This window comes from Spodoptera frugiperda, chromosome 26 (genome assembly GCF_023101765.2).
Source record: "Spodoptera frugiperda isolate SF20-4 chromosome 26, AGI-APGP_CSIRO_Sfru_2.0, whole genome shotgun sequence".
Classification (NCBI taxonomy): domain Eukaryota; kingdom Metazoa; phylum Arthropoda; class Insecta; order Lepidoptera; family Noctuidae; genus Spodoptera; species Spodoptera frugiperda.
In genome coordinates, this window is record NC_064237.1 from 12,794,635 (window position 1) to 12,820,529 (window position 25,895).

Genomic DNA, 25,895 nt, shown 5'->3' on the forward strand with positions numbered 1-25,895 from the left:
TGAAATTCGTGTTATTCGGAGAATGTTGCTTAGGTGAAACGAAGCGCGTGGGTTTGTATATACATACTAGCTGACCCAGCGAACTTCGTACCGCTTTCGCGTAGCAATGATGCTCTACTTTATTTTGTATAGCTGAGTTATGTATGAGTCCCTATTCAATTTGAATTGGAATCTATAAATATCCTCCATATAAAAATGAATCCATAATTTCCTGATCTCACTATACCTGAAAAGGACTTTACTAATTAAAAAAAAAACAAAATATATTTTCATAATAGTGTTTATTTCATAGGATTCAATCATTTCACTGTCCTGCAGGCGCCTTATCGGCTCTGATGACAATTTTGTGATTATCTGATGGCATGCGGTCTAATGCATTTGTGAATGTCTAATGCATCGGTCTAATGCAACTAATTCATTGTGTTGAAGGAAAAATGTTTGAAGTTGTTCATCACAATGGATCTCTTTACTGAGTTGTTGTGTGCGCAACGCTGATCGACTTCTCTTGCTGAATTGTCCATAAAATATATTTGCAAAAATGTATAGTCTTCAACAGGCACTGGCAATAAGGAACCTGTTTGATGATATATTTGAATCCCTGAATCTGCAAGAATATAAATATGTATACAGGCAATTGTATAGCAAATTGTACCACCATGTGGCTCGCAAAATATTGCCACAATACTTTACATCATTTCAAATTAAAACTACTTTTAACCTCGACATTAAACAGCCTTCCACGGCAGCTTTAGGTAGTAGGCTTTACCAAGAACATCTTGCTCATGCCACTATAAAATACAACATGTTATAAAATGTTGCTGATTAAGTCTTCGGATTATAGACTATTATTATGTATTTGATTTATTGTTTACAAAATAAACACATCACTGACTCGACATATTTTGCACCAGCTACATGGTTTTAAAACTAAAAAAAAACGTTTGCCATTATACTTACTTGCTAAAAGTAGGCAAAAAATTGTCTCGTATAACTTTTGTTGCCCCAAATGATGTCATTTGAAAGCAATTATTGTACTGCTGGATATGAGTCAAAAAATGAACCAATGAATGTAGTGGCTCTGGTGGCGGTACCAATGGCGTCAATTTGACTTGGCCGCTGGCGCAACACAATCCAGAGGCTTCATTTTTTAATTTCAATCCCAATGTGGACACACAATGTTCATTAGTCCAATAGCAACAATTTGCTCTGAACTGTAATCAATTGCCACATTATAACTGAATGCAGCTTTGTGGGGATTAAACACAACATTTCTATCTTGATATCGATTCAGTTCAAGTTCATTTCGCGCTTCGCGATGCTCATCAGTTTGATTTGCTCTTATATTTCTTTGACTTGCCGTATTTCGAGTTCTACGGCCTAAGCTTGTACGTCTGGTTGGTAGCATTGTTAAAAACGAAATTCCAACTGAAAATAAAAAGCACTGATACATTTTCTGCATAACTGTGTATACCAAATTGTAGTATTGTGTAGTCACCAAAAGTTACTAAAAATCAATATGAAGATGTGAACTTACCTTGATTAACAAACACTTATTAGCAAATAAAAATCTTCTTAGTCTTTAAAACTCGAAAAAATATTAAGATAATCTCTCAGAAATATTGAAAAATATACATTTAATTTTGCATATTTTAAAAAACGCGCAATACGAATGTCAATGTCATTCACACCAATAGACTATATTGAAAGAGCATCGTTTGTTCGAAAACGTGAATAGAAATTTTAATTTACACAAAATAAATTTCTGAACACACGCGTAACTGTTGATAATTTGTCATTATTTCTGAACGCACGCATAATTAATATTTGAGGAATTTCTATTAATGCTTAATGCACTTTTCAACATTTTCAATAGATTAAAAAAAATACAGACAATTGTTTATTCACCCTTTTCATAGTTTATGCATAAATGTCAATCATTATTTACAGAATTTGAATTTAGAAACAACAAATATTTGACATGTACAAATGAAAATTTATCAAATCTAGCTTTTGCCCGCGACTTCGTCCGCGTAGTGGTGTTAGTGGTCAAAATGCTGCCGTATGTCATCTAAAATGTGAATTACTTGAGAATATGTTACTGTTAGCATTTTTAAAGATATGTATTCCATAGAAACCACGACCGCCGATTCATCATTTTATAATCATGATGAAAAGTAGCCAAGGTTATCTATATTATTATCCTTTAATTTCCTATATATTGCCTATCAATAAAAAAATACATTGTTTCGTTGTTATATTCCAAAAAAAAAAAAAACATTCGTGCAAGCGTAACCTCAACACAAACAGGGTTACTTTCGCATTCATAACATTAGTATGGTAGTAGGGATATTGGCGATTTAAATAAGTATATGTGTATTTAAATAAGAATCGAACGCGAGTGAAGCCACAGGCAACGTATTAACGAAAATGACGAATTTTCAAGCAAACATTAATCTCCTCTATCAAACATTCTACGCCTTCTACCCTTTTTATTAAAAAGTAGCCTATGTTCTTTCGCTCCTCATTAAGTGTCTAAATACAAAATTTCACTGTTACAGCTTTAAAAATGACGAATTTCCATATGACCATTCATCCCCTATTTTTACCCATCCCCTATTTTTACCCACTCTCCCCTATTTTTTTGCAATAAAAAGTAGACCATGTTCTTTCGTTCCTCATTAAGTATCTAAATACAAAGTTTTACTGTTACAGCTTTTAAAATGACGAATTTCCATATGACCATTTATCCCTTATTTTTACCCATTCTCCGCTATTTTTTTGCAATAAAAAGTATCAAGTAAGGTCTATTCTATCTCAGTACTAAATTCCATCAAAATCGGTTCACTGGTTTAGGCTTGAAAGCGTAATTACAGACAGACAGAGTTACTTTCGCATTTATAATATTAGTAGGGATTCTGTGCTCCAAGTCTCCAACGCACACTTATTCAATAGCATTTGTTTTTTAGTATCCAATAGCATTTATCCAACAATGAACTTTATCCAATAGCAATAAAGCTCAAATTGACTCTACGTATTAGTTAGAAAACGTTTGTATGGGATAAAGGAAAGGGCAGTTTTTAGGGTTTTTCCGTCAATTATTTGATATTTTCTCGCCGTAAAAACCATCCTTGAACTTCGACGAATATTATAAAAAAAGAATTGGCCAAATTGGTCCAGGCGTTCTCGAGTTATGCGCTTACCAACACTTTTAGCGATTCATTTTTATATATAAGATTATAAAGCATAACTAAATATTATAATGTGACGAATTTTAATACTAGAAGATATGGGTTACTAGAAGTCAGTCTACATTAAATTATATAATTTTAAATACATAATGGGTTACTGTTTGGTTCACTGACTAGGTTAATAGTAAGCGATGATAAGTAAAAAGTGTTCACTCTAACTACTGTAAATCACAGTAGGGATTATGACGACCCAGAGCTGCAGACTACCTATCGGGTTACCGGGACTCCGGCTCAAACAGCAGGAGTAGGAACGGGGTCGTTTTTAGTCAGTAAGAGTAAAAAAACTCTAAATACTCTTTAAACGTATAAAAACCTTAATAACACAGATGTAAAACACAACATTACTCTCATATATTTTGCAACTGAAATGAAACTCGACTACTAACAAGCACTCTGCTCTTATAAGTTCAGATATTTTGCACCGCAATTACTCATTCCGTTTTATAAAACAAAATATAATGAGTGAGTCCAATTAGCGTACGTTTCAAGGATAGTTTCACTCAAGTTGCTAGAATATTAGAGCTATCTTTTTATACTCTTGCTATTAAATGTATTTAGTTTTAAATCGTTTGCCCATTTTAGAGGATAAAGTTGCTATAATTATGCAGTTTTAGAGGATAAAGTTTATGTTTCATTAATTTTAGTTCTGACTACCTTTTAATGAGTTAGCGTTTTGTGTGTGTTAATGGTGACGTAATGAAATTTATTCGTTTTCAATATTTTATGGGTCAGTTTTGATCCTAGTTTGTAACGTAGGTGCTTTATTGAGATATATGGGTAATTTGTGCCCGAAAATATGCTTCCTCTTTTTCGCACATCACCTGCCTCATAATATGCTAGTAGTAGTAAGTAGAGTAAAACATACCTTCCGTTGAAAGTAAAAAAACATCATAATAATTCTCTCATCTTATATCTTATAAAAAGTTTAACAGTTTGTCTGTTTGTTTGATCTCTCCAATATCCAGAACTACTGGTCCGGTTTGAAAAATTCTATTTAATATTGAATAGTCCATTTATCGAGAAAAGGTTATAAGCTAAATAAAACATTACGCTACAATTAAAATGAGCATAGCAGAGCGGGTGAAACCACGCAAAAGTAGTCAGTAAAATATAAAACAACCTATCCCACATAGCTTTTCACTTCACTATAAGTTTCAGTATCTAGAAAATTCCCAGTACTATGTAAACAGATTATGTTCCTCATAATGGAAGGTAGGGTAGTCCATTAACCGTCGTCAAAGGTGTATAGAAGTCCGAAAGCCTGTCAGGTAACCAAGCATATCGTGTCGACCCTCGGGAGTACATGGAGATGGCAGTATTCTGGGACCTGGTATCGAGTTACTCTACGAAGCTACAGTGAGGGATATTACTTAGTTCGTGTATTTTATTAAACAAATAGGCGCAAAAGTTTAGTGAATAGTAAGATGTCAAGCCTCGGTGATCAAATAGTTTATGTATACGAATTACACTCTAAAATCTTTAAAGTTTCTACTACTATTACGGCAACTCCTAATGTACTATTGAAAGTGTGTAGCTTTAACGACCTCATCACATTAGTTTAACAACAAAGAAACACAACTCTTTCAATCAATCAAATAGGTAGATATTTCGAGTCCGTCTTTCTTTTTTTTAGGGGGAAAAAATCATCCTATTTATGCCCCCGTCTTGGACGAGAGGGAGTGTCACACTGTTACTGACTAAAATCCACCTCATTCCTACTACTGCTGTTCGAGCCTGAGCCCCGGTCCGCAGCTGCCGTCCCCTTGAGTTCAGAAAGTGAGGAAATAGAGCGTACACTTATGTTTGCACACACACTTGTGCACTATAATATCTCCTGTGTCAATAACCGATCGGGAGATTTTTAGGCATCCTATAATGTCACAACGTAATGACGCAAATCATCTTTAATTTTAACATTTCGTGACAAAATTTAATTTTCAATAATTATGCAAAATTGGAACAAAGGATAATGAAAATTAACATTCTTTTTCGTGAAATACTAAGTTACTTATAAAAAACTAACAGTAATTATTAAGTAGAATCGACTGTACAAATTTACACAGTAGTCTAATTAACAAAGAGTACTCTCGTCCTCGGAGTTGTCGATCTAATGGTGTGGTCTCAGTCATGAGCGGTAGCGGGGTGCAAGTTAGAAAATATTCTTATAGTAACATATGAAAAGATTTGCTGATATCAATGAATAACTTCGCACTTTGTTGAAGGTTTTGAAAACAAATTAAATTGATTTCATGAAATAACATTTAATATTTTTAATAGATCAAGAAGGAATTATGTTAAGTGATTTCATAAACAGCTTTTAGAAAATTCAAAAGTTTACATCCAGATGTTAAGCAATGGAACGAGTTTATTTCCTCATTTGTCATCATGATCTTGGAGATAAAAGACTGGACCCATTCCTTAAAAAAAATACGTAGGTACCTTATGTGAATAAGAATCTTATTGATATGCGTAATTATTATCCTTGCATATTCTCTAAATATTTATTTCCTCATATTTATTTCTCAAAAACATCTCTCTTCTCCTAACATACACCCCCAGTTGCTTCGGTAACTCAAATGGTACACTTCACAGATGAGTTTGCGAGGGGAATTTCTGGCGGGACCACAAACACACGGCACGGAGTTTATTGCACAGTTCAACTGCCCACTGACTATAGATACCGTTTTAATTTGTTTGACAAACACGCTAAGCTAAATTGTGACTTTCTGCTTTGAAAATAAACTCACCATTTTCTAATGTTTTATCAAGTCTTTGACTGCCAATAGAAAACTGTTGAAGGCAAATTCTAGCTAACGTCGGGCACCTGTGTTCACCACGGCGTTCGATGTGTTAAGACTCTGCATTAACTAAAAATAACGGTTTACTTACGTAAATATTTTGAGAATAGCTCTACTAGTTTCGAGTCACAGAGGGACTCTTTATCATGATCAGCGTACGCAAACGCGGCGAAGTCGTGTTTTTACGCGATTAAACCATTATTTTTAGTTGATTTAGTATGTCTCACTTCAAGATAGTTATTATAAAAAGCTTTGCATTATTTTATAAGGAAGTCTATAAGTATGAAACTAATTAATTTGGAATGACTAAGGAATTACTATAATTAACTTACTGAAAATAACACTTCTATTATAAAAGTGAAAGTTTGTTTATTCGGATTTTTGTTCGTCAATCACGCTGATACTACTGAATGGATTTTGATGAAATTTGGTACACAGACGTCATTTGGGTGTTAAGATACTTTCTATCCCACGGGAACGCGTACAAAGCAGTTGGTAGAAGCTAGTGATTGATAAAATTACATCAAAACACAATAAACCGCCGAAAATCCTTCACAAAATACAATTACCTACTTATATAATAATGGATTCCACACATATCTCACGATAGGGGTGTCAATAATGAATATGCGTATATGTGACACAGCTAGTGTAGCGGCTGTGGTATCGGTGGCGGTTGCCAGCCCTGTGGTCTGCGGTGAGGAGTATAACCAGATAATATAACTGCTAACGAGCCTGCTATTAGTGATGTAATGAGCTAAGTGAGTTGCTTATAGTGTTATAGATAGTGCAGTGAATGTTCATGCGTTAATTCTATTTTGGAAAAGATGTGTCATTAGATTACATGTTCGTGTATTAATTCTACTATGGAGAAAATCGATATTTTGGAAAAAAAAATGTCTGTGATTGTGTCTCTGCTTAGCCTCAGATCACAGGTTTACATTCCGGATAAGGCTAAATATGATGGGAGAAGTCATTGAATGATTATGAATGGATTTTTCAACTTAGAGAAAAAGGACTAAAAGGCTAAACATCGTTCAATTAAAAGAAGAGGATCCTTCACTAGAATGAAGACATTATTAATCAACTCCTTACTAAAAACACTATATTTTCTTCCAAAACACGCTACCAAAAAGTCACAAGAAGCATTTGTTTTAATATTTTAAACACTCCGAGTCGTAACTCAAAACAACGAGTGACGTATGTTCCTCGTCTCTCCAACTCTTTTGTTCACAATTCTAAGAAGACAATGGGTATAAGCAGAGTCTGAAATAGAGTAAGGATTAGCCGGAATCACAAAGCTTTTGTTTCAACACAAAGGTGAGATTTAGAGAGCTGTTCCATTAGGACATTATAGTCGTACGACTAGGTCGCGCGACTAATAAAACGCATTAAGTTATAGTATAGAGGGTATCTGGGTAGTGTTATGAAATAAATGACAACTAAGCATTAGTTGCACGAAAGAACCTCAAAGTATTATTAGATTAAAACATTCAGCAACACACAGCAAAAGTCAATGTCAACATTGACGTTTTACGGTCATTCTCCCATTCTCCAGTATGACATTACTTGTTTCTAATTACCGTATACACATTATTTACAAAACCGCCAATGCAGTCATTGGCGGTTTTGTTTACATGCTACATTCATGACTGAATTTGTATCTTGGATTTGTTTCATATATTTTAATATGCTTAAGTCAAAAACGTCAAACTAGAAAACAGCCGTCTATTCCCTCAATCGACTATCATAACTTTAGATGTCTTTTAGCTCACAGCACTGGTGAGATACAGATACAATGATTGTGATGGTGACAACATGTCTGTTGGAGACCCAATCAACCGTAGTATTTGTTCTGTTACGTGACTGGTCGTGCGACGAAGCTGTCCTAATGAAATAGGTCCCTTACAATGACAGTGAAGCTTAGTAACTCGGTCAATGTGTAGAGTAACACCATTGTTTTCTTTTTACACTCAAAAGGAGAAACAAAGTTTCGTTGAAATAAAAAATCGCTTTGTAAAAGTAAGTTTGTTGGGAATAGTTCACGTAGAACCTTTTGTTTGACTTTGTTAGCTTTCTGAGTTAATGGCATTTGTTTATACACTATTGTTTGAAAGAATTGTTGTATAAGGTAAACTAAATTGTGGCTGCTAAGCGTAAAAGTCAAGGCTAGAAGCTATAGAAGGTTGTTAAATAGTCTAATACTGTTTATTTTTTATCCTATATATATACCTTTTATAAAAAATAATATTATAAGCTAAATGTCATGGTGGCTCGTAAAATAAATGTCATGGAGGAGGTTCGAAATCTACTAACTATAAGTACCAATATACTTTTTCCGAGTTATATGTACTTTGCAAGATTATTTAAACACTGCGGTGAAGTAAAACATCGTAAGGAAATTTGGGCTTATAATTTCTAATTATAATAGTTTAAAATTGCCAATCCGCATTAAACAACCGTAGTGAATAGTAATCAAATGTTTTCCATGTGAGAAGAGGCCTTCAGTCAGCAGTGGCCACAGATAGGCGATTAATGTAATATTGAAACTTATCTTTCTCAGATACCTACTTATTCATTTTAGGTATTATAAGTAACTAAGGTACTATCTAACACCATTATTTATTTAAAGTGCAAAAGTACTCAAAGTAATTTTAATTAAAATGTCCCGAACTAAAGCAATGTCGCACGTAAGAATACATTATTTCGCAAGCCGAGACAGTGGCTTTAATATCTTGACAGAAACTTGTCTCATCAGCGCCTACGCAAATATTAATAGCAATATGCCTTCCTGAGATTTCATGCTTATTAACTTTGACAGGTTAACCATTCTTGACTTTGAGGAAGACGCTTGAACACAGAATGAGGAAATGAGGCGGATTATTGAAGATTAAAATTTTTGAGGTGTAGCCGGAGGTAAGATGAATTAATGTTTGATTTTAGACGCATACTAATTAAAGTAACTTGGATGTGTACAGTATGCACTTATTTTCTGTTATTAAATTAACTTATGTGTGTAGCTTTGTTTAAGTTTTCTTTTATTTTATTTTGTTAGTTTTATAGTTTAGTTGTAAATAATATTATGTTATAAATAAATAAAAACTGTTACAACATACTACATTTATTTTTTTTAATCATATTTACATTTGTTCTCCACGGACTCTTGGTCCGTGCCCTTGTTATACATTTTTATTACATCTAATTTACTTATTTAAATATACCAACTGAGAAAAAATCAAAAGTTTTTAAGTGTAGTTGTTAGAACAACTCGGTACAAGAACCAAAAACCTTATACCCAGCAATCATGCTAATGACTACTCAACTAAAAAGGAAATTATGGTATATTTACTACATAGAACAACTCATCCTTCACACGATAGAAAAACAATAAACGTCATTCAACATTATAATTAATTACGTCAAACTTAATTTCCAAAATAATCTCAACCATTCCAACCCAAAAAAGTTAATTCAAACTGAAATAGACGCGAAAAAATGGTCAAAAAACGTCCAAATTGAGATCTACAGAGCTTGTTAAAAGCCAAAATGACATGCAAAACAACTTTTTAACACCAACTCGTAACCCTTTAGATCTGAAACTCGTCAAAGGTTCACGAAAAAAAGCCACCATTATACCCGCCCGCCCATGCGGTATCCGCCCAAATAATGTAGGGCGGATTGTATATTGTGTAAAAAGTAACCCGGTTTATTATGTCATATTTTATGACTTTATTATGGAATTGCTGTTCGTTATGGAAATTATTTCTGACTGCTTACTTTATGCGTCGTTTGTTATTTAAGGGGGGAAAATCGTCCAATGACTTCTCCCGCCTTGAGCTAAGCGTGATGGAATGTCAGACTCTAACTGACTAAGAAATCTTTTTGAGAGCTCCGCATTTATTTTATGTTAGTTTTAGATATACGGACGAAATGACCTTGGAAGAGTGTCTGTTCAAAGCTTTTATTCGATATAATACCGGAATATACCGTTACTTTATTCTCAAATTTAGTAATCTGACACTTCTCTTACCTTATTTTCACCACACATATTATGTTGGAGCATAAACATTTACCTAATATTTGAAAATACCTATCCTAAATAACTAATATATATTATAACCTCTAAATAATGGCATCTACATTATTTTCCACCCATTTACTTTCATATAATAATATGTCAAAGACGAAAATTCCATCCGAATCAAAGTAGCTACGTTAAGCTACGCTAATTCAAAGGAATTTCTTACACATATTAATAGATACATATACATAGGTACATGTACCGATACTTTGTATCAAAAGCCTCCTCCTGAAGCTGAAGAACGTCTGTCATTCTGATTGATAGACACAATCTGTCACTATGATTGTGCCGACAATGAAATATGAGAACAACGGATGGCGTAGCGCGTAGACCTGTCTACGAGCTACGCGCTACGAGCTACGAAATTGCGTAGCACTTTGATATGAATGCATGTTTTTGGTTATTTTAAGATTTTGTAGGTGTCTTAGGTGGCGTTATATTAGATGTAAATGTCAACCTTAACATTCAAGAAATAAGACAAATATTCTAGTATTTTTTCTGAATGCCAGTTTGCTACGAAAGCGTAGGCCGTCATGTCTCTTTTTGTCAGTTATTTTATTAGGTCTATATCATAGACATTTTTAGGTTTGTAAATATCAGATAACACATCAACAATGCTTTTGTATTTATAACATCACGCCATTTTCCCACAACGAGACATGTAGACAAGTAAACTAATGTCGATTACAGTAGATCTTGAAATCGAATTGAAGACTGAAGCATAACACGACAATTTATTTTATTTCATTAATTTTAAGGGAGTTTTGTACACAGCTCAACAGTTGCTAATGAAAACTAAACCTAAAGAAGGAAAAATGCTACTACCACTTAATGATAATGCCATATCAAAAAAAGATAAAACCTAGATTAACCATTCCTCGCTTCGTGTTGAAATGATTAATTAATACAAAATATTAATCTTGTTAAGGTTCTTGATCTAGTAATCTGTGTCTCGACTTATCATGTTGTCCAATGTTAGTAATAAGTGGCCTGAAGTGATATATTAACAGTAATTTGATAATTAATCAATCTGTAGTCGCCTTGGGCCAATTAAGTACCATAGATGAATCAGAGCAGTTACTGTGCGAAAAGTACCTCTGTTGTATAAAAGCCTCGTGCTATGTATGAAATGTCAATGAACTTTTTGGTATTCATTGCTTTCTGAATAACTATTAAATGATGAGATTAACTCAGTTTTTTATAGTTAATTTATTTTTAAATTAAGCCATTGTAATCTATGTATAATATAACAATGACTCGCTTAAATGTTGTTAAGCACAAAGATCTCGAGAACAGCCGAACTGTGTTTGCTAATAATTATTATTTTGTTGAATTTCATTATTATTAGAATAAGGTTCTCATGTAAGAAAAATAATAAAGCAGAAAATTCAAAGCAGAAGCAAAGTTCACTAATACCTATAGACAGTAGTTAATAGGACAAAGTTAGCCTAAAAATGTGAGATAGTCCTATTAAAGTATATTTACCCCTATTGTTATTAAGTAGTTGTAATCAGCAATTACTTCCATCAGTATAAATTATTAATAGCTTATGTCATAACGCCATCATATTTTCAAATCTATTTTTTCATATAAAAAGTTCCATAACTAAAAACAGCGATCAGCAAAATGGGACAGCCTAAAACCCACTTAATTGCTTTAGTTTTAAAGTTAAAATTCGTGAAACGGACTAGTTTTCTTTGTGTTCCGACGACAAGCGTTTTAGGGCACTAATGAACAAACTTGGTATATTTACTGCTAAACCTAGGAATGGGGGACTTAGCATATTAATTAAAGTGTCATTCTAGTTAATATTTCTGCTTGAACGCTCGTGAACCGCCATTTCCTAACGTTTACATAGTTTTTAATGGAAACTCTTTGTTGATTTTAGCGAAAATGTGAAATGTAGAGATTCATAAGTTAAAAATCTTATTATACCGATACCTATGCACTATAAATCCCTAGATCGCGTGACAAATAGTGCGGTTTCGACATTGTACAGGGTCTGGTAGCTATTTAAATAAATAAAACATTCAAAACTTCGGTTTTTTCCGACATATTAAATAAATAACATGTAATCCTTTCAAAGTTAATTACATGAATCAAAATGTGGTTTAATTAAGGAAGTAATATGATACATACAACATAGTTTTTCAGTAACCACCAAACTCCCAATATCGAACACAAATACCAATTTTGAAGCATTTTAATTACATTTTCGTATGCAATATATTTCAATAACGATTTCATGTAAAATGCACCTGTTCAGCTTCAGTTTTTTAAAGGGAATTTTTGAGGGCAGGTTTTAAAAGCCGCATAAATTAGGCCCGGCTTATAGTTATGGGGGGAACGTGACGACACACCGGCGATGACGTCACGTGGGGTTAATGAACTTGACATAACGTACCATCGGGAAAAAACGAGGATGACTTGATTATTTTACAGTTGAAGTCTTTTTTTGTAGGCAGTTGATTGAGTGGGCGTGTTTTTGGTGTTTCAACGTGAATGATTCCTGGGTTTGCAAAGGTCTTTTCGCTTTTTTAGTTTATTGAATTGTCAATAGTGTTCTAGAGTCTGGTATTAGGTTGAATGTCAGATCTTATTTAATTTATGTGCTACTCGTAATATGATGAATTTATTTAGATTTTTGATGAAATAGAAATATGCTAGTTAACATTTTGTAAATAAGATCTTCTAAGCGTTGAATTACTTAAGAGTTAGATAGTTTTATTTAAGAAACTAAAGTCACTTATAGCTTTTAAGTCTTACAAAAGATATTAATAGAAGTCCCCAAAACATTTTGTCTTAACTCAATACTTATTAGGACTCAGAACGTGGACAAGTTGCTTATACATATTTAGACATGCTCTGCCACGTATCACTAGGCGAGTTAGAAGCTAAACGCCAACTTAATATATATTTTTTTTAATAACTACCCTATAATACAACCCACACAACTCATATTCTATTTAAAATTAAATAACACTATCGGATATTACGCAGTACATATAAACAAATAATACTGAACCCACTTCGAAATCTATTTATTTTTTATTCGAATCGCTGTTCGTATAAAAATATTTGCTCGCTCAACTCAGTTGGAACTAAAACTGTGGATTTGCAATGAAACATTGCTATTCCGAAGGGATTTATGACTAAAAGAACTAAATATTCATTGCACACATACACTGTGTTATTTTTTTCATTCTACTTTTTTTTGAAATGGCGTAGGTTTCATTGTAATTCCTGTTGTAGTTTTCGAGAATTACAGTAGCTAATTTTGTTGGTTTTCATTTGGAAGAAAATGGTCAGTGTAAAACACGTATAATTAATATTTTTGTCCTTTTTACATATCTGTAGTTCTCTGTAGTTCTAGAGTGCAGACCGCGTCTAGGCAAGCTTAGTGTAAAGCTAGGTGGAGTGACCATATCCGCAAGATGACTGACTATGGTAGTGGTTGGATGCGTAAAATAGCCGGAACAAAAAGACAGACTGCCAAATAGAAAAAAAAGTGATTTGTAAGTATGTTACGTATGGATATAGTAAAAATCCATTATTTCAATATAACAAACGGACACTCTTATTTTATTTATTATTCTGGTCTTTTACGACTGTAAAACATTATAAATATTTCAGTAACAATTTTCATTGTGTTTGCATATTAAAGCTGAAATACTAACACAGATACAAGAACATTACTCTTAGAAAAGCGAACTATTCCACGACACCGGCATTACAAACGACACTGAATGTAGAACACGTGTTGTTTTGCTGTCGGTACGTCGTCTGGTGCATCAATAGCGTATAGGGCTGCTTTGTATGCTCATTTCGAGTCCCTGCGGGTACTGTCGCACCGCACTTTTCAACCGCATACATTGATACACAAGGGATAAACTTATAGCCCCTTTTTTTGAGGAGGGAAAATCATGCAATGTCTTTTCCTGCCTTGAGTGGGCCAGAGAGAGTGTTAGACTTTTACTGACTAAAAACCTCCCCCTAGGATGTCCGCAGGTCCGGAAAATTACCACCTTGAAGTCACATCATACTACATCAATAGCCTATGAGTGGCCACTGCTGAGCAAATTTCTTTTTTCATTCATAGACGACATGAGTATATGAGCATTAATTACCTCGCTTGCTTATAATTTCGTTACACTTTATAACCGGCTTCAAAATAGGAGGTTCTCATTTTGACCGGAATGTATATAAGTATGTATGTTTGTCTGCAATTATCTCGCGTTTCCCCAAATTGATTTTGATGCAGTTTTCAGCATAGCTTGTATCACCGATTCTAACCAAAATATTCTTATGTTTTTCAAATAAAATCGCCCCACCTCCATAACTTCGACCACAGAAGTAAGGCGCATAACGTGCACACATTATCCTTGTACACTGCACGGTAACAGCAGCATAGTCCTATACAATGTACGGGCACATCAACATATACCCACCTGTCAACCTTTGCCAAGCAATTCTCAACTTTAAGCATTTTGAGAATAAGGTTGAAAATCGAATGTCAGTTTTTGATAGGTAAGGGTAGCTTGACATGCAGTTGTCTATACCTGTAACCCTCTTCCCCTCTGCCCTCTACCCTCTGCACCTGTGAAGCCTCTCTGATCAAAATACTGAATGCTCTTCAGGTTTCCTTGAAGATACTCTTTGAGAACCTGTCTCAGTATTTTAATTAGTAGCAAAGTTTCTCGTGTGTCCTTTGACAAGTACAAGAACAAGAATGTCTGAATTAAATGTAATATTCGCTGGTATGTTAAATAATGTTATTTGAGTGGTTTCTTCTTCAAAAGCTTAGGCAAAAATATTCAATTGTTTTAGGTTCGATTCTAGATTCGATAAATTTTTGTCGTACATAATACTTATGCATAACAATACTACTTATAAAAATGCCATAATCACTTGTCAACCAGCGCGAGTTCGATTCCCGTGCCACAACACGTTGCACAGCAGCTAGTCACCCAACCACTATGCCAGCCGTGTTTATTAAAACCTTACTTTGACCAAACAATCCAGTCAGCTGATATAACATATCCCCTTGTCTTGTCGAGCAACCAAATCAGTCAGCTGATAGCCCTTGTACACATATATTATCATTACTATATACACAAACATACATGACCCAACATCACTTACATAGCACATACATGCACCCGCCACAATCCATCGTAAACCAAAGTTCACACACTATAAAACTTTACGTGACATAAAGATAACTAGCTAAGCAGAATTCAGTGGCTGTTGTGAAAAGGGTGTAAGTCAAATTTTGTCCAAAATTAGTTAATAATACAAACATTTTAAGAAAAAAGGTTTATCACGCAGTCTTTGTACCTATAAATACAGCGGATAATTATGTTTTATTAAGTAGTGATTTAACTGCCGATTACAATAACCGATCCTAATCCAAAATCTCTACATTTTTTTATGAAATGGGCAATCGACCAGACAATTCCCCTGATGCTAAACGATCGGCGCCAATTTTTTTTTAAAAACACTCGTTTCTTGAGGGTCGAACCTTAATTTATATATTTTTTTCAATTAGATTAAGATAGATTTTTGATATTAGCTCTCTAGAGTACAATCAGATCAGAAAAGATACTTAATTATACAAGCTGTTAAAACATCACAGTTAACTATTTTATTAAGTAGTGGTTTAAATTACACACGAATTTCAAGCGCTCGGAGTGTTTTTTCGTCTCTTGTAAAGTTACATTTTTGGACTTAGTTCCTTTTCCCTAGGGCCACTGAATTGTTACCGATCTTAGTAATGGTTACCGTTAAAATTTTATTACTTAAACATAACTACGGTTACCCATAGCCAGTAAGGTAAAGATAATTGATCATAAAGTCAGAAAATTAATTTCCACAATCGATTTTAAACGTTACATGTGTGTGTTATAGTTGAATTTCGATTGTAGGGAATGGGTAGCTTAATGTGCTGCGTGTATGATCGATTTTAGACGTTATTAGTTTGTAGTATAGTTGAAATTTGTGTGTAGAAAATGGTGAATTGGGTGAGGTTGATGTGCTGGGGTCAAAAAGGTGTCGATTAATCTTTTACGCCGGCGTATAATATAGAATATTGATTAATTATTTCTGTTCGTTATTAATCGTTTGTTTTGTTCCGTGGCTTGTTAATAAAGACCTTGTTTTCCAGGATAAAAGGTTCGTTTTAACTTTGTTTTTCCTTTTGACAGATTTTCTGGAGTTATTTATTACAATGACTAAGAATGAAGTGTGTGAATAATAATTTCCTTTTTGTCATCGTTTAAAAATGGTCACATTGAATCTACTTATCAAGTGGGTTTGGTATTTTATTCCCAGGTTAGATGTAATAATTAATATTTAGTTTTTCAGTTTCTAAAACATTTCAATGATAGCTTTTATTATATTAGCTTAAAATCATTCAATGACGTCTCCCGCCTTGAATGAAGCGACAGGGAGTGTCAGACTCTTACTGATTAAAAATTGATGATTGAAAACCATCCCGTTTCTACTCCTGCTTTTCGAGCCGATGCCCCGGTGAATCCGTAAGGTAGTCCGCAGCTCCGTATCAACCATCAGCCGTAGCAGCAGTAATTGTATGTAAGTATGTCCATCCTTTTCTCGTCCATACGTAAACTTGGTTATATTATAACAAAATTATGTTAAAAATAAATATTAATTCAGGGACACAAACTTTAGAACCCAACAATCGTCAACTGAAACACAAACTGAACAAAAGTTCTCAAGCCTGAAAACTTCAGCGCAGTATTTCAGAAACGTAAACAACGAAAATATAATAATTAAGTAAAATATAGAGGACGTCACAATATTGTAAGTTTTCAGGCAAAAACTAACTGTAGAGCACGTAATTAGCAACTTTTAACTTGAACGGAGTTCTCACTTCATTACTGAAGGTTTCATACAGTCGCTCACAAAAGGTTTTAAGATATATTTTTTTTATCGTTGCCACACACTAGGATTTTCTCCTGTATCGCGGGTGCGTTTACTAACATACAAGTTCACATACACATGACACCCTGACCAGATTTGTGGATCACACGAACAGTTGCTGCGTGCGATAATCGGACAGCCAGACTTTGTCAGCCATCACGCCAACCGTACAGGCAAGTAAATTAATTTTACCCAGTTTCCATGATAAAAACTAGAAATGCCTGGATTCGTCATGAGTGCTGAAAAACATCCTTTTATTTTCATTTCCTTGTATTGATGGTTAAAATAAATTTCCTTATATTATAATGAAGAGAAACCAGTCTGCCATATATAAAAAAACATACCTTACCTGAACTCGTTTCCACCAGTGCTAAGCAATGTGTGCTAATAAATATACTCAACAACAGCAACGTATCATAGCACATCCCTGGTGAAAAAGCACCCTTAATATCCCTTGACGAAAAAATAACTAATATTTTGTGTGCGTCACTAATTGCATCACTTCTGTCGATGACTGTACAAACAGCGAGCCGTAACGAGCTGAAGATATCTTTATTATTTCCTACTTATTTATCACTTCTCTTGCAAATGAATTCACTCCTTTTAATAAGTCTCCTAATTACTATTTAGGAGGAGTTTTAAATTAGTGCATTGTGTAAAGTCTAGTAATTTTTTTTTTATTGGCAATGGTTTTGAAAATAGCGTTGACAATAATTATATAATAGGTAGTATTCTATATCTTAATAATATTATAAATGCAAAAGTTTGTAAATTTATATGTTGATGTGTATGTTTGTTACTCAATCACGTCAAAACAGCTGAAAGGATTATGATGAAAATTGGAACAGAAGTAAATTATGGTCTGGAAAAACACATAGGATACATTTTATCCTACGGAAAGCTGGCGAAGCCGCTGGCAGAAGTTAGTTATACATATATTACATGTATATAATACAATAGGCAGTACTAAGTTCATTATCTTTAGTATTTTTAAGGAAAGGTGTCGTAAATAACTCGCTTTCGTTTAAAACCTGTGTGCCATTAAAATTCTTCTGAATTTGGTAGTAGAAATTCTGTAAAACTAAAGAAACAAATATCGATCACAAAACTTGGCACTCTACATTCAAGTTTCAATACAAGACGCCGTAAACAAATCACAAATAGATTAAAAAAGAAAAACATAAAACCCGTATGCAAGCATTTTTCCTTAAACAAAGTGATTCTCTTAAACTCGTTTTCTTTAAAATTTACTTTTTAAATTTACATCGCTGAATTGTGTACCGACAGACAGCTCATCCAAGTAACCCCAATCTGTCAAAACTTCTTAACCTATTATCAACCTTAATCCATAGCTTTAGAGTTGAAACTTGTTTAAATAAATTATACATTTTGGGGTAGTTTGACGCGCTTTTGCATTCCTGCTTACCTCTGGAGAGCAATTTACGCGCTATCACGTCTGTGTTGTGTTGGTCTTACGCTGTTGCCTTAACAAGTCTTATTGGATTTGAAGCCAAAACTTCGTATACAGTGCTAGAGCTCTCCCTGCGGCTTTGCTCGTTTAAAATTATGAAGATTTCTCCCATTCTTCTATGTATATTGGTATAGAAACTCTGTGTAGTTATTCTTTATAAAGTAGGTTGTGCAATGGTGGATGAATTATTCAAATGGATGTAGTAGTTTTGGAGCATATTCAATACAAACAAACAATCAAATATTTCCTTTTGTGATAATGAGTGTAAATTCAGTTTTTAAAGCTATATGAATATTCAAGAATTTGTAAGTGTTCATAATTTATTATAATATGTATTCATGAGAAAGTGGCGATACGAGTATTATAATATGATAACACATTTGACTTTTGAGCCCTTCCTGAGGTGGTTCTAAAGTTATAAAACTTTCAAAGATTTTTGAACAACCTATTGTTATATTTGTTTTTTTTTCGGAAGAAAATGGAAAATCATACGTCAAGTTAATGTAACCAATGGAAATTATGACTTAATTTGGTAGGCGTTAGATTGACTTTTCTTTAACAAGAGATATTATTCAGAAGAAATTAATTTTGTAGTGCAAAGCGCGTTTCTTGCGGCCATGGCTTTTAACCATCTTGAATAATAAATAATATATATTTCTCTAATAACATCAACAACAACATCTTATTTGAAAAACAATATCCAAAGCTACCCACAGCAAGCGACAGGCCACTCTAATATGGCGGGTAAGCAAAAACAAGCCGCTGTTTTGACACAACAATAAATTTATTGCTCCCTAAACTGCTTAGGATTGAGTTGGGGGATGCCTGTCGTCCGGTGTAAGCTATAATTTACTAGCTTTAGCATTATGTGGAGACTAGATTGTATGAAGGAAAAAATTAAAATGTATGTATAAAAATTCAAAGGCGAAAGTAACTTTCATATGTAGCCTTCAACTTTCATATATTATGTATCAGTATATCAATAAAAACAAGCAAAAATTCAAATACCTAATTATGTTTTGATATTTCAACCAAAAAAATTCAATTCAGAGTTTCTCTTACTGTCGATTTCAATGACCAAACTAAATTTAAAATGTCTGAAACGATCTTCATTTTGGCAGAAACTCTATAGAACTATTTTTTGAACCAAAAACCTAAATTCGGAATTTCTCTTACTGCCGACTTCAATAACCGGACCGAATACTAAATCTCTGGAACGATCTTTATTTTTGACAGAAACTAATCTTAATCTAAAAACATTGGATTGAAATCGATTATTGAAATCGGCAATTAAACTATAGTTGAAGAATAACCCCAAGTTTAACCTTCGTGCACGAGTTCCACAGCTATCATGAGGTATTTGAAATTAGATAATTTGAGTATTACCAACATTTTTAGTAGCTACTACGATGTATATTAATACCTCATTATATTTCTAGCTTCGCCTCTCTCCCTCAACAACAAAACCTTAATCAATTCGCAACAAGAAACACAGCAAGTTGCAGCAACGTGTACTGCAACTTGGCCCGTAGCCACATCTGTATAGAACAGATTAGAAATGTTAATGCTGCAGTTTGTCTTACGTGTTGCACGTCGAACTGTTCCCTGCAACGTGATCTGTGACGTGTTTATTTGGACTGAGAGATGTTTGAAGGTAAATACCCGAGGGGGTAGGCAGAAGAGTAGGTATAGTCGGTTGTATAGATTTGATTATGTTTTGGATGAAGAACCTTTGATCGTGATGAACGTTTGTTTAAGGATTGCTGTTTACAGAATTGAACCTTTGAGTCAAAGAAGTAGGCAGATACATGGATACATACCAATTTCCGGGATAGAGCGAGAATTGGTACTTATGCTTTGTCTATACTTTCGATTTCAAGTTTTTAGTTAATTTTCTAATCAGCATCAAGGTCAGTAGACTACGCGACGTGGTCGCAGCGTCTGCTTATGAACTCTAGATAAAGAGTCTGTCTGTGACTCGAAACTAGTAGAGCATTTATCAGTATATTGACGTGAGGAAAAACAATAGTAATTTTAATAAACGATAGTAAATTTTACACATTATGTAGTTTTTATTATTTTGTAGAATTTATCAACCTATAGATACTGATTATAACAGTATAGTATTTTCTACTTATATAGTATAAAACCTTATTGAGGAAATACGAGGTATGTGCAGCATTAAGACCCCAACTAGCTAGTACTGGAGAGTTTCTAACTGCTAAGAGTACACAACATAGGTTTCAATCGCAACAAACTTTGCTAATCTTGCCAGAAGTTGGCCGCTCCACTGTAACTGAAATAAAAAGAGCCTGAAGTTTCAGCTGCATTCATGAAGACTAGTGGAAAAGGTTTCAGTAGTTAGCTGAAATGTTTGTTGGTTGCTTCGTAGAATATAAAAGTACGTAAGGAACTGAGATGTTTGGTGAAAGATGTAGAATGGTTCCCGGTATATAGCAATAGACTGACCTCTACATGTGACTCATGGCATAATTGGTAATAAGTGGACGCACCTACAAAAAAACCAATAGTCTATACTTTGCATAACACGAGAATCGAACCCGATATACCTTGTTCGGCAATCGATCCTCGATCGCAATAATCACTTCACCAATAGGGCAGCATGGTCAGCATACACTATCCTATTGAGTATTGAGGATTTCCTCTTCTTTACTTATCTTTACGTTCAAAATATACTCGATGTATCACAGGAGAAACTCTGTACACTCAATGTATACTTAACAAAAATACTTTCCTCCACATATGCATAAAAAAATCGTCACGCCTTTTACCCTCGAAGGGGTAAGAAAGCAGTGGTGAACATTATGGCACGTAATGCCACTGTACAATGTACACCTACTTTTCAGAAATGTATAGGAGGGTGAGTCTATTCCTATATACCGGGCACATTCCCAGACTCCGTCCTACTACTGAGAAAATTTCGAAAAACCGAAAAAAACCCAATAACACTTTGCCCTACCCAGCAATTGAACGAGGCAGTCACAAAATCAATAATTCTACCAAACTGTAGCCACACGCGTCCTAAAAATCTATCTCAGTATCTCCACAAAAGTAGTGATTGTTATTGGATATACCCCATGGCGTGCACCATGGAGTTATTGCCGCGACGTACCATTGTCCTTTATTAAATTTCAAGCCAACATGTGGCCATATCTTATTGTGTTGGAGCAACGAGTATATCTCTGATATTACTAGTCTTTCAGAAATAAGATGTTGTGGATTCTTCTTGCTATTGGCTATTAATATTGTTAAAGGAGTTGGGTTAGTAAGTATATTAGATTTTTAACTGATTAAAAATAGGTTCTCAGTTTGAGCTGTGTGTGTATGCGATTATCTCGCGTTTGACTGAACCGATTTTGATGCGGTTTGCAGTATAGTATTTTTTAGATAAGGAGGTTTGAAGAATATTAGCTGAATTAAAAAATGATTACGTAATATAACTGTCGAGTGCGATTTTATAAGTACATGGTTAAAATCGTAACATTTGTACCGAGAAACGCGGGACGAAAAAATGCATAATAATAAGTATCAGGTACATATTACTCCTCATATTTAACATTATCAGGCCGTTTCAGTTCATAGTATGGACATAGATACATATTTACTATTTAAAACACATAGCACTGAAATTATAAAATAACAAACCCAACAACAATTTTACCCAACCCAGTTATTCACACTACATACTCACTCATTCACCATATTACATACAATATAGCGTTAATACCACATTAGGCTACAAACACACCTTTGCCAAAACATATTATTATTATGCTAGCTTCTCGGAGATTAGCTGCAGATCGGCAAACGTTACTAAGTCAGGTGTTGGCTTAATCAAGCCAAATATACAGGAATACTAATATTATACAACATAGTACTATATTAGCTTAAGTAAATCCTATTACAGCTTAAGTTAGGCTTACTCTGGTACACAGATGTGAGCTTGGTGTGAGTCAATATTTGATGGATTTGTAGATTTGATTGGTAAAGGGTTTTGCTATTATAGGTTTATTCAAGCATTTTTCGTTAATTATTTTATTATTGCACAACAGTTTATGAATGAAGTCGTGCCCTAATGTGCGCCTCTGCCTATTCCTTCCTTAAACTTGTGACAAGAAGTGATAGTATACCGTGGCTAAAAAAATAGTAAAATTTAATACTAAATGGGCATTGTTCAAAAAAAATTACCTTGTGTTTTTATTGAATTTTTCGATAATATAGACCATTTAAAGAAACTAATTTGAATATTTTGATAAAAGGTCAGAAACCACGTCAAAAATATTTTTTTAGATTTTCAAATTTTTGATATGGGTGACGTCATTAAGGCTCAGAACGATAGTATCTGTGCCATAGTGTGGTTGCATTAAAAAAGTACAACTGTCAATAATAGCTGTCTGAATTGTCAATAATAATCTTAAAATAAGCCAAATGATAAAACGTAATTTAACATATGATATGGACAATAATGGGACTAATAGGAGTCTATTACTGTGGTACTTACATTAAAATGATCTTCGCGACAATACATAGTATAAACTTTGTAATATTCCGCACCAGCTCGACACCACTTCTCTTGTAAATTGCGAACGAAGATTTTGTTTGGACAAGCTTACAATTACTGGCAACTTGGAACAAAGCACTTTCTGTATTCCATTTTACTTTATGCAGAAGAAACTTAGAATTTGAATCTTTGTATTTTTTGTAAACAAAACCGAAACAAACTGACATGCATTTATATTTGACAGTTGAGGCTTGACTTAAAACTTTTTAATTTTTGAAACATGAGGCAACGATTTATAGTCCTATTATGACGTCATTTGAAGGACAAGCAAGGTCAACCGTATTTTAACGAAATATATAAATAATAAATATTTTAAATTATTAATTAGTCCATAATGATTAGTAAGTCTATTCCTCGTTCAATTACGATATTTTATAAATTATGAACAATGCCCATTTTCATTTTCCTGGCCTAAATTCAATATTATATTTTCCACGATTTTACTCAAAACTGTAATGAAACCTTATTTCCCTTTTCCAAAACCAAAATACTAAAATTTTACTGGTGCCGCACAACGTGTAGCGGGTTCATTCCCGCACGGAGCAACTATTTGTGTGATCCACAAATTGTTGTAACATGTGTATATGAACTTTATATGTTTGTAAACACACCCACGATACTGGAGAAAATCCCAACGTTTTTTTTTTATTAAGAAAAGAAAAAGAAAATAGGTACTTTTCCTTAAATTAACCTAACCATTCAGAAAGCAAACTTATCATTAATCCAACAGAGCTGATGGTCTACAGAGTCCAATAACTTCTTCATCAAGGGATGGTACATAAATCTGAACCCGGAACCGAACTACTCAGACTTTATGACATTGCCCCCGAGTGTGACAAAGGACCAATAATATTGGTCTGTCTATATGCTGTATGTGTATGTATGTATATAAGTGTATACCTAATATGCTATGTTAGTTCAAAATGGCGCATTGATATCTTTGAGCAAGTTTGTGAATGAAGTTTGGTTTTGATTAGGTACAGTTAGATGTTATAATCAAAGTACATAATGGTTTAAATAATAATCATAAATGTAAATATTTTCAAAATATTTTTGTGATGTGTGCAATGAGCTTTGTCAAAGACTTAATACATGACAACTACAAATTAATGACTGTTGAAATTGTACTTTACTTAAAAAACTAACTGCCGCACTCAGAGTCATTTAATGGTTACTTAACCCAGTCCTTAGCAATTGTTTTCGGAACTAAATCGTTACTAAGGAATAGTTAAAGTAACCATTAAATGACTCTGAATATGGCGGTAAGAAATGAAAGAGATAATATTCACTATAAAAGACATGAAAATAAACAGCTACAATTTAAAGTATCAACCAACCTCTATATTTCTTACTCACTGTACTAGTTTAAAACATTTTCTTTTTATTATTTGTTCCGAACAAGCAACTTGTAAGTCTTCATTCATAAATCTCAGAAACTTGAGATACTACTGGCTCTGTTAACCCAGTTCTGTTGCTAACTGTACTCTATAGAGAACTTTGTTAAATAAATCATAGTTATCGTTTCTACATGTGGTTTACTAACTTTGGAACTTTGCAGTTTTACTAGTACTGCGTAGTATCTGCATTATAGTTGATAGATAGTTTTAATTTGACTGCATGGTTGGTGCAGTGGCTGGGCAACTGGCTGCCGCGCAACGTGTTGCAACTTTGATTCCCGCACGGAGCAATTTTTGTGTGATCCACAAATTGTTGTTCCGGTTCTGGGTGTGATGTGGTAGATATTATAAAAATATAGTATAATTCAAATTGATGACAGCAATAATACGTATTGATTATAATTATTTAATAGCTTCCAGTTAATAAAATTTCATAATAAACTAAAGTATAATTCCAAAAAAATAACTACTATACATAACCAAATAATCCTTCCTCAAGGAATAAAAACTCCAAAATTTCACCCCGAAAATTTGAAAATTAATAAACATTCCGAAATGAAAACGGATCACCATTGGAACGCCATGCGGAACCACAATAATTCCCGTGCGAATATGACAACAATGTCTCCGAGCCGCCGTACCATCGCTTATGTATAGAATGACTTAATTCCCTGCAAACTCGTACGGAGTACGGAGGTGCTGGCGAAAATCCAAGCACCCTCTATATAAGTTGTCGTTATTTTTGAGTGGTGCCTTTGAGAGCGATTTGAGAGTAATTGTTTTGTAGAATCATAGAGAGCGATTTGGTTCAGATTTTGATGTATTGGCAGTAGTTACATTGTAGGATGTTATGTATCTAGAATGAAAGAAAGCATCCATAAAATTAAAATCTCATTCTCAACATTTTACTATCTTTTAATGCACTCTCATAGCAACCATAGCATGCATCTTTCCATATAAAAAACGTAGCTTAGCTTAGTTCGTTTCCACCAGTGCTGAGCTATGTGTACCAATGAATATGATTGGTGGAAGCCAAACGCATCCACAGCAACGTAGCATAGCACATCTTTGACAGAAAAGCACCCTTAACACATTGAACGCCGTGGTGGTCACCGGCGACCGACGTTAGCGGAGGATTTGCCTTTAACATTTCTCGAGTCAAAGACTTAAACCGCTAACAGTGACACCACACCTCTACACGGAACAGCTTACATTAATCTTTCTAGAGACAATTTTAAAATCACCTGAGGATAGCTGGTGTACCTGTACCACGGGAACTCACAGTCTACCATAAATCATAACTTTACCGACGAAACGTAATACTGAAATGGACGTTTCTGTTTATACGAGTTGAATTCTGAAATATGAGTTTCTGT

The 25,895-nt window shown here is 34.0% G+C and overlaps 1 protein-coding gene and 1 long non-coding RNA gene across 4 annotated transcripts in view; one reads left to right on the top strand and one right to left on the bottom strand.

Annotated features, from left to right (window-relative positions):
• Positions 1–25,895, top strand: part of LOC118264327 (uncharacterized) — a 419,163-nt gene that overhangs the window by 324,178 nt on the left and 69,090 nt on the right. The gene's annotated exons all lie outside the window — the stretch shown is intronic.
• Positions 265–2,606, bottom strand: LOC126912498 (uncharacterized). The gene is made up of 2 exons (XR_007707230.1): positions 958–2,606; positions 265–604 (listed from the first exon to the last, which is right to left on the bottom strand). It is a non-coding gene; the product is annotated as an uncharacterized LOC126912498 (long non-coding RNA).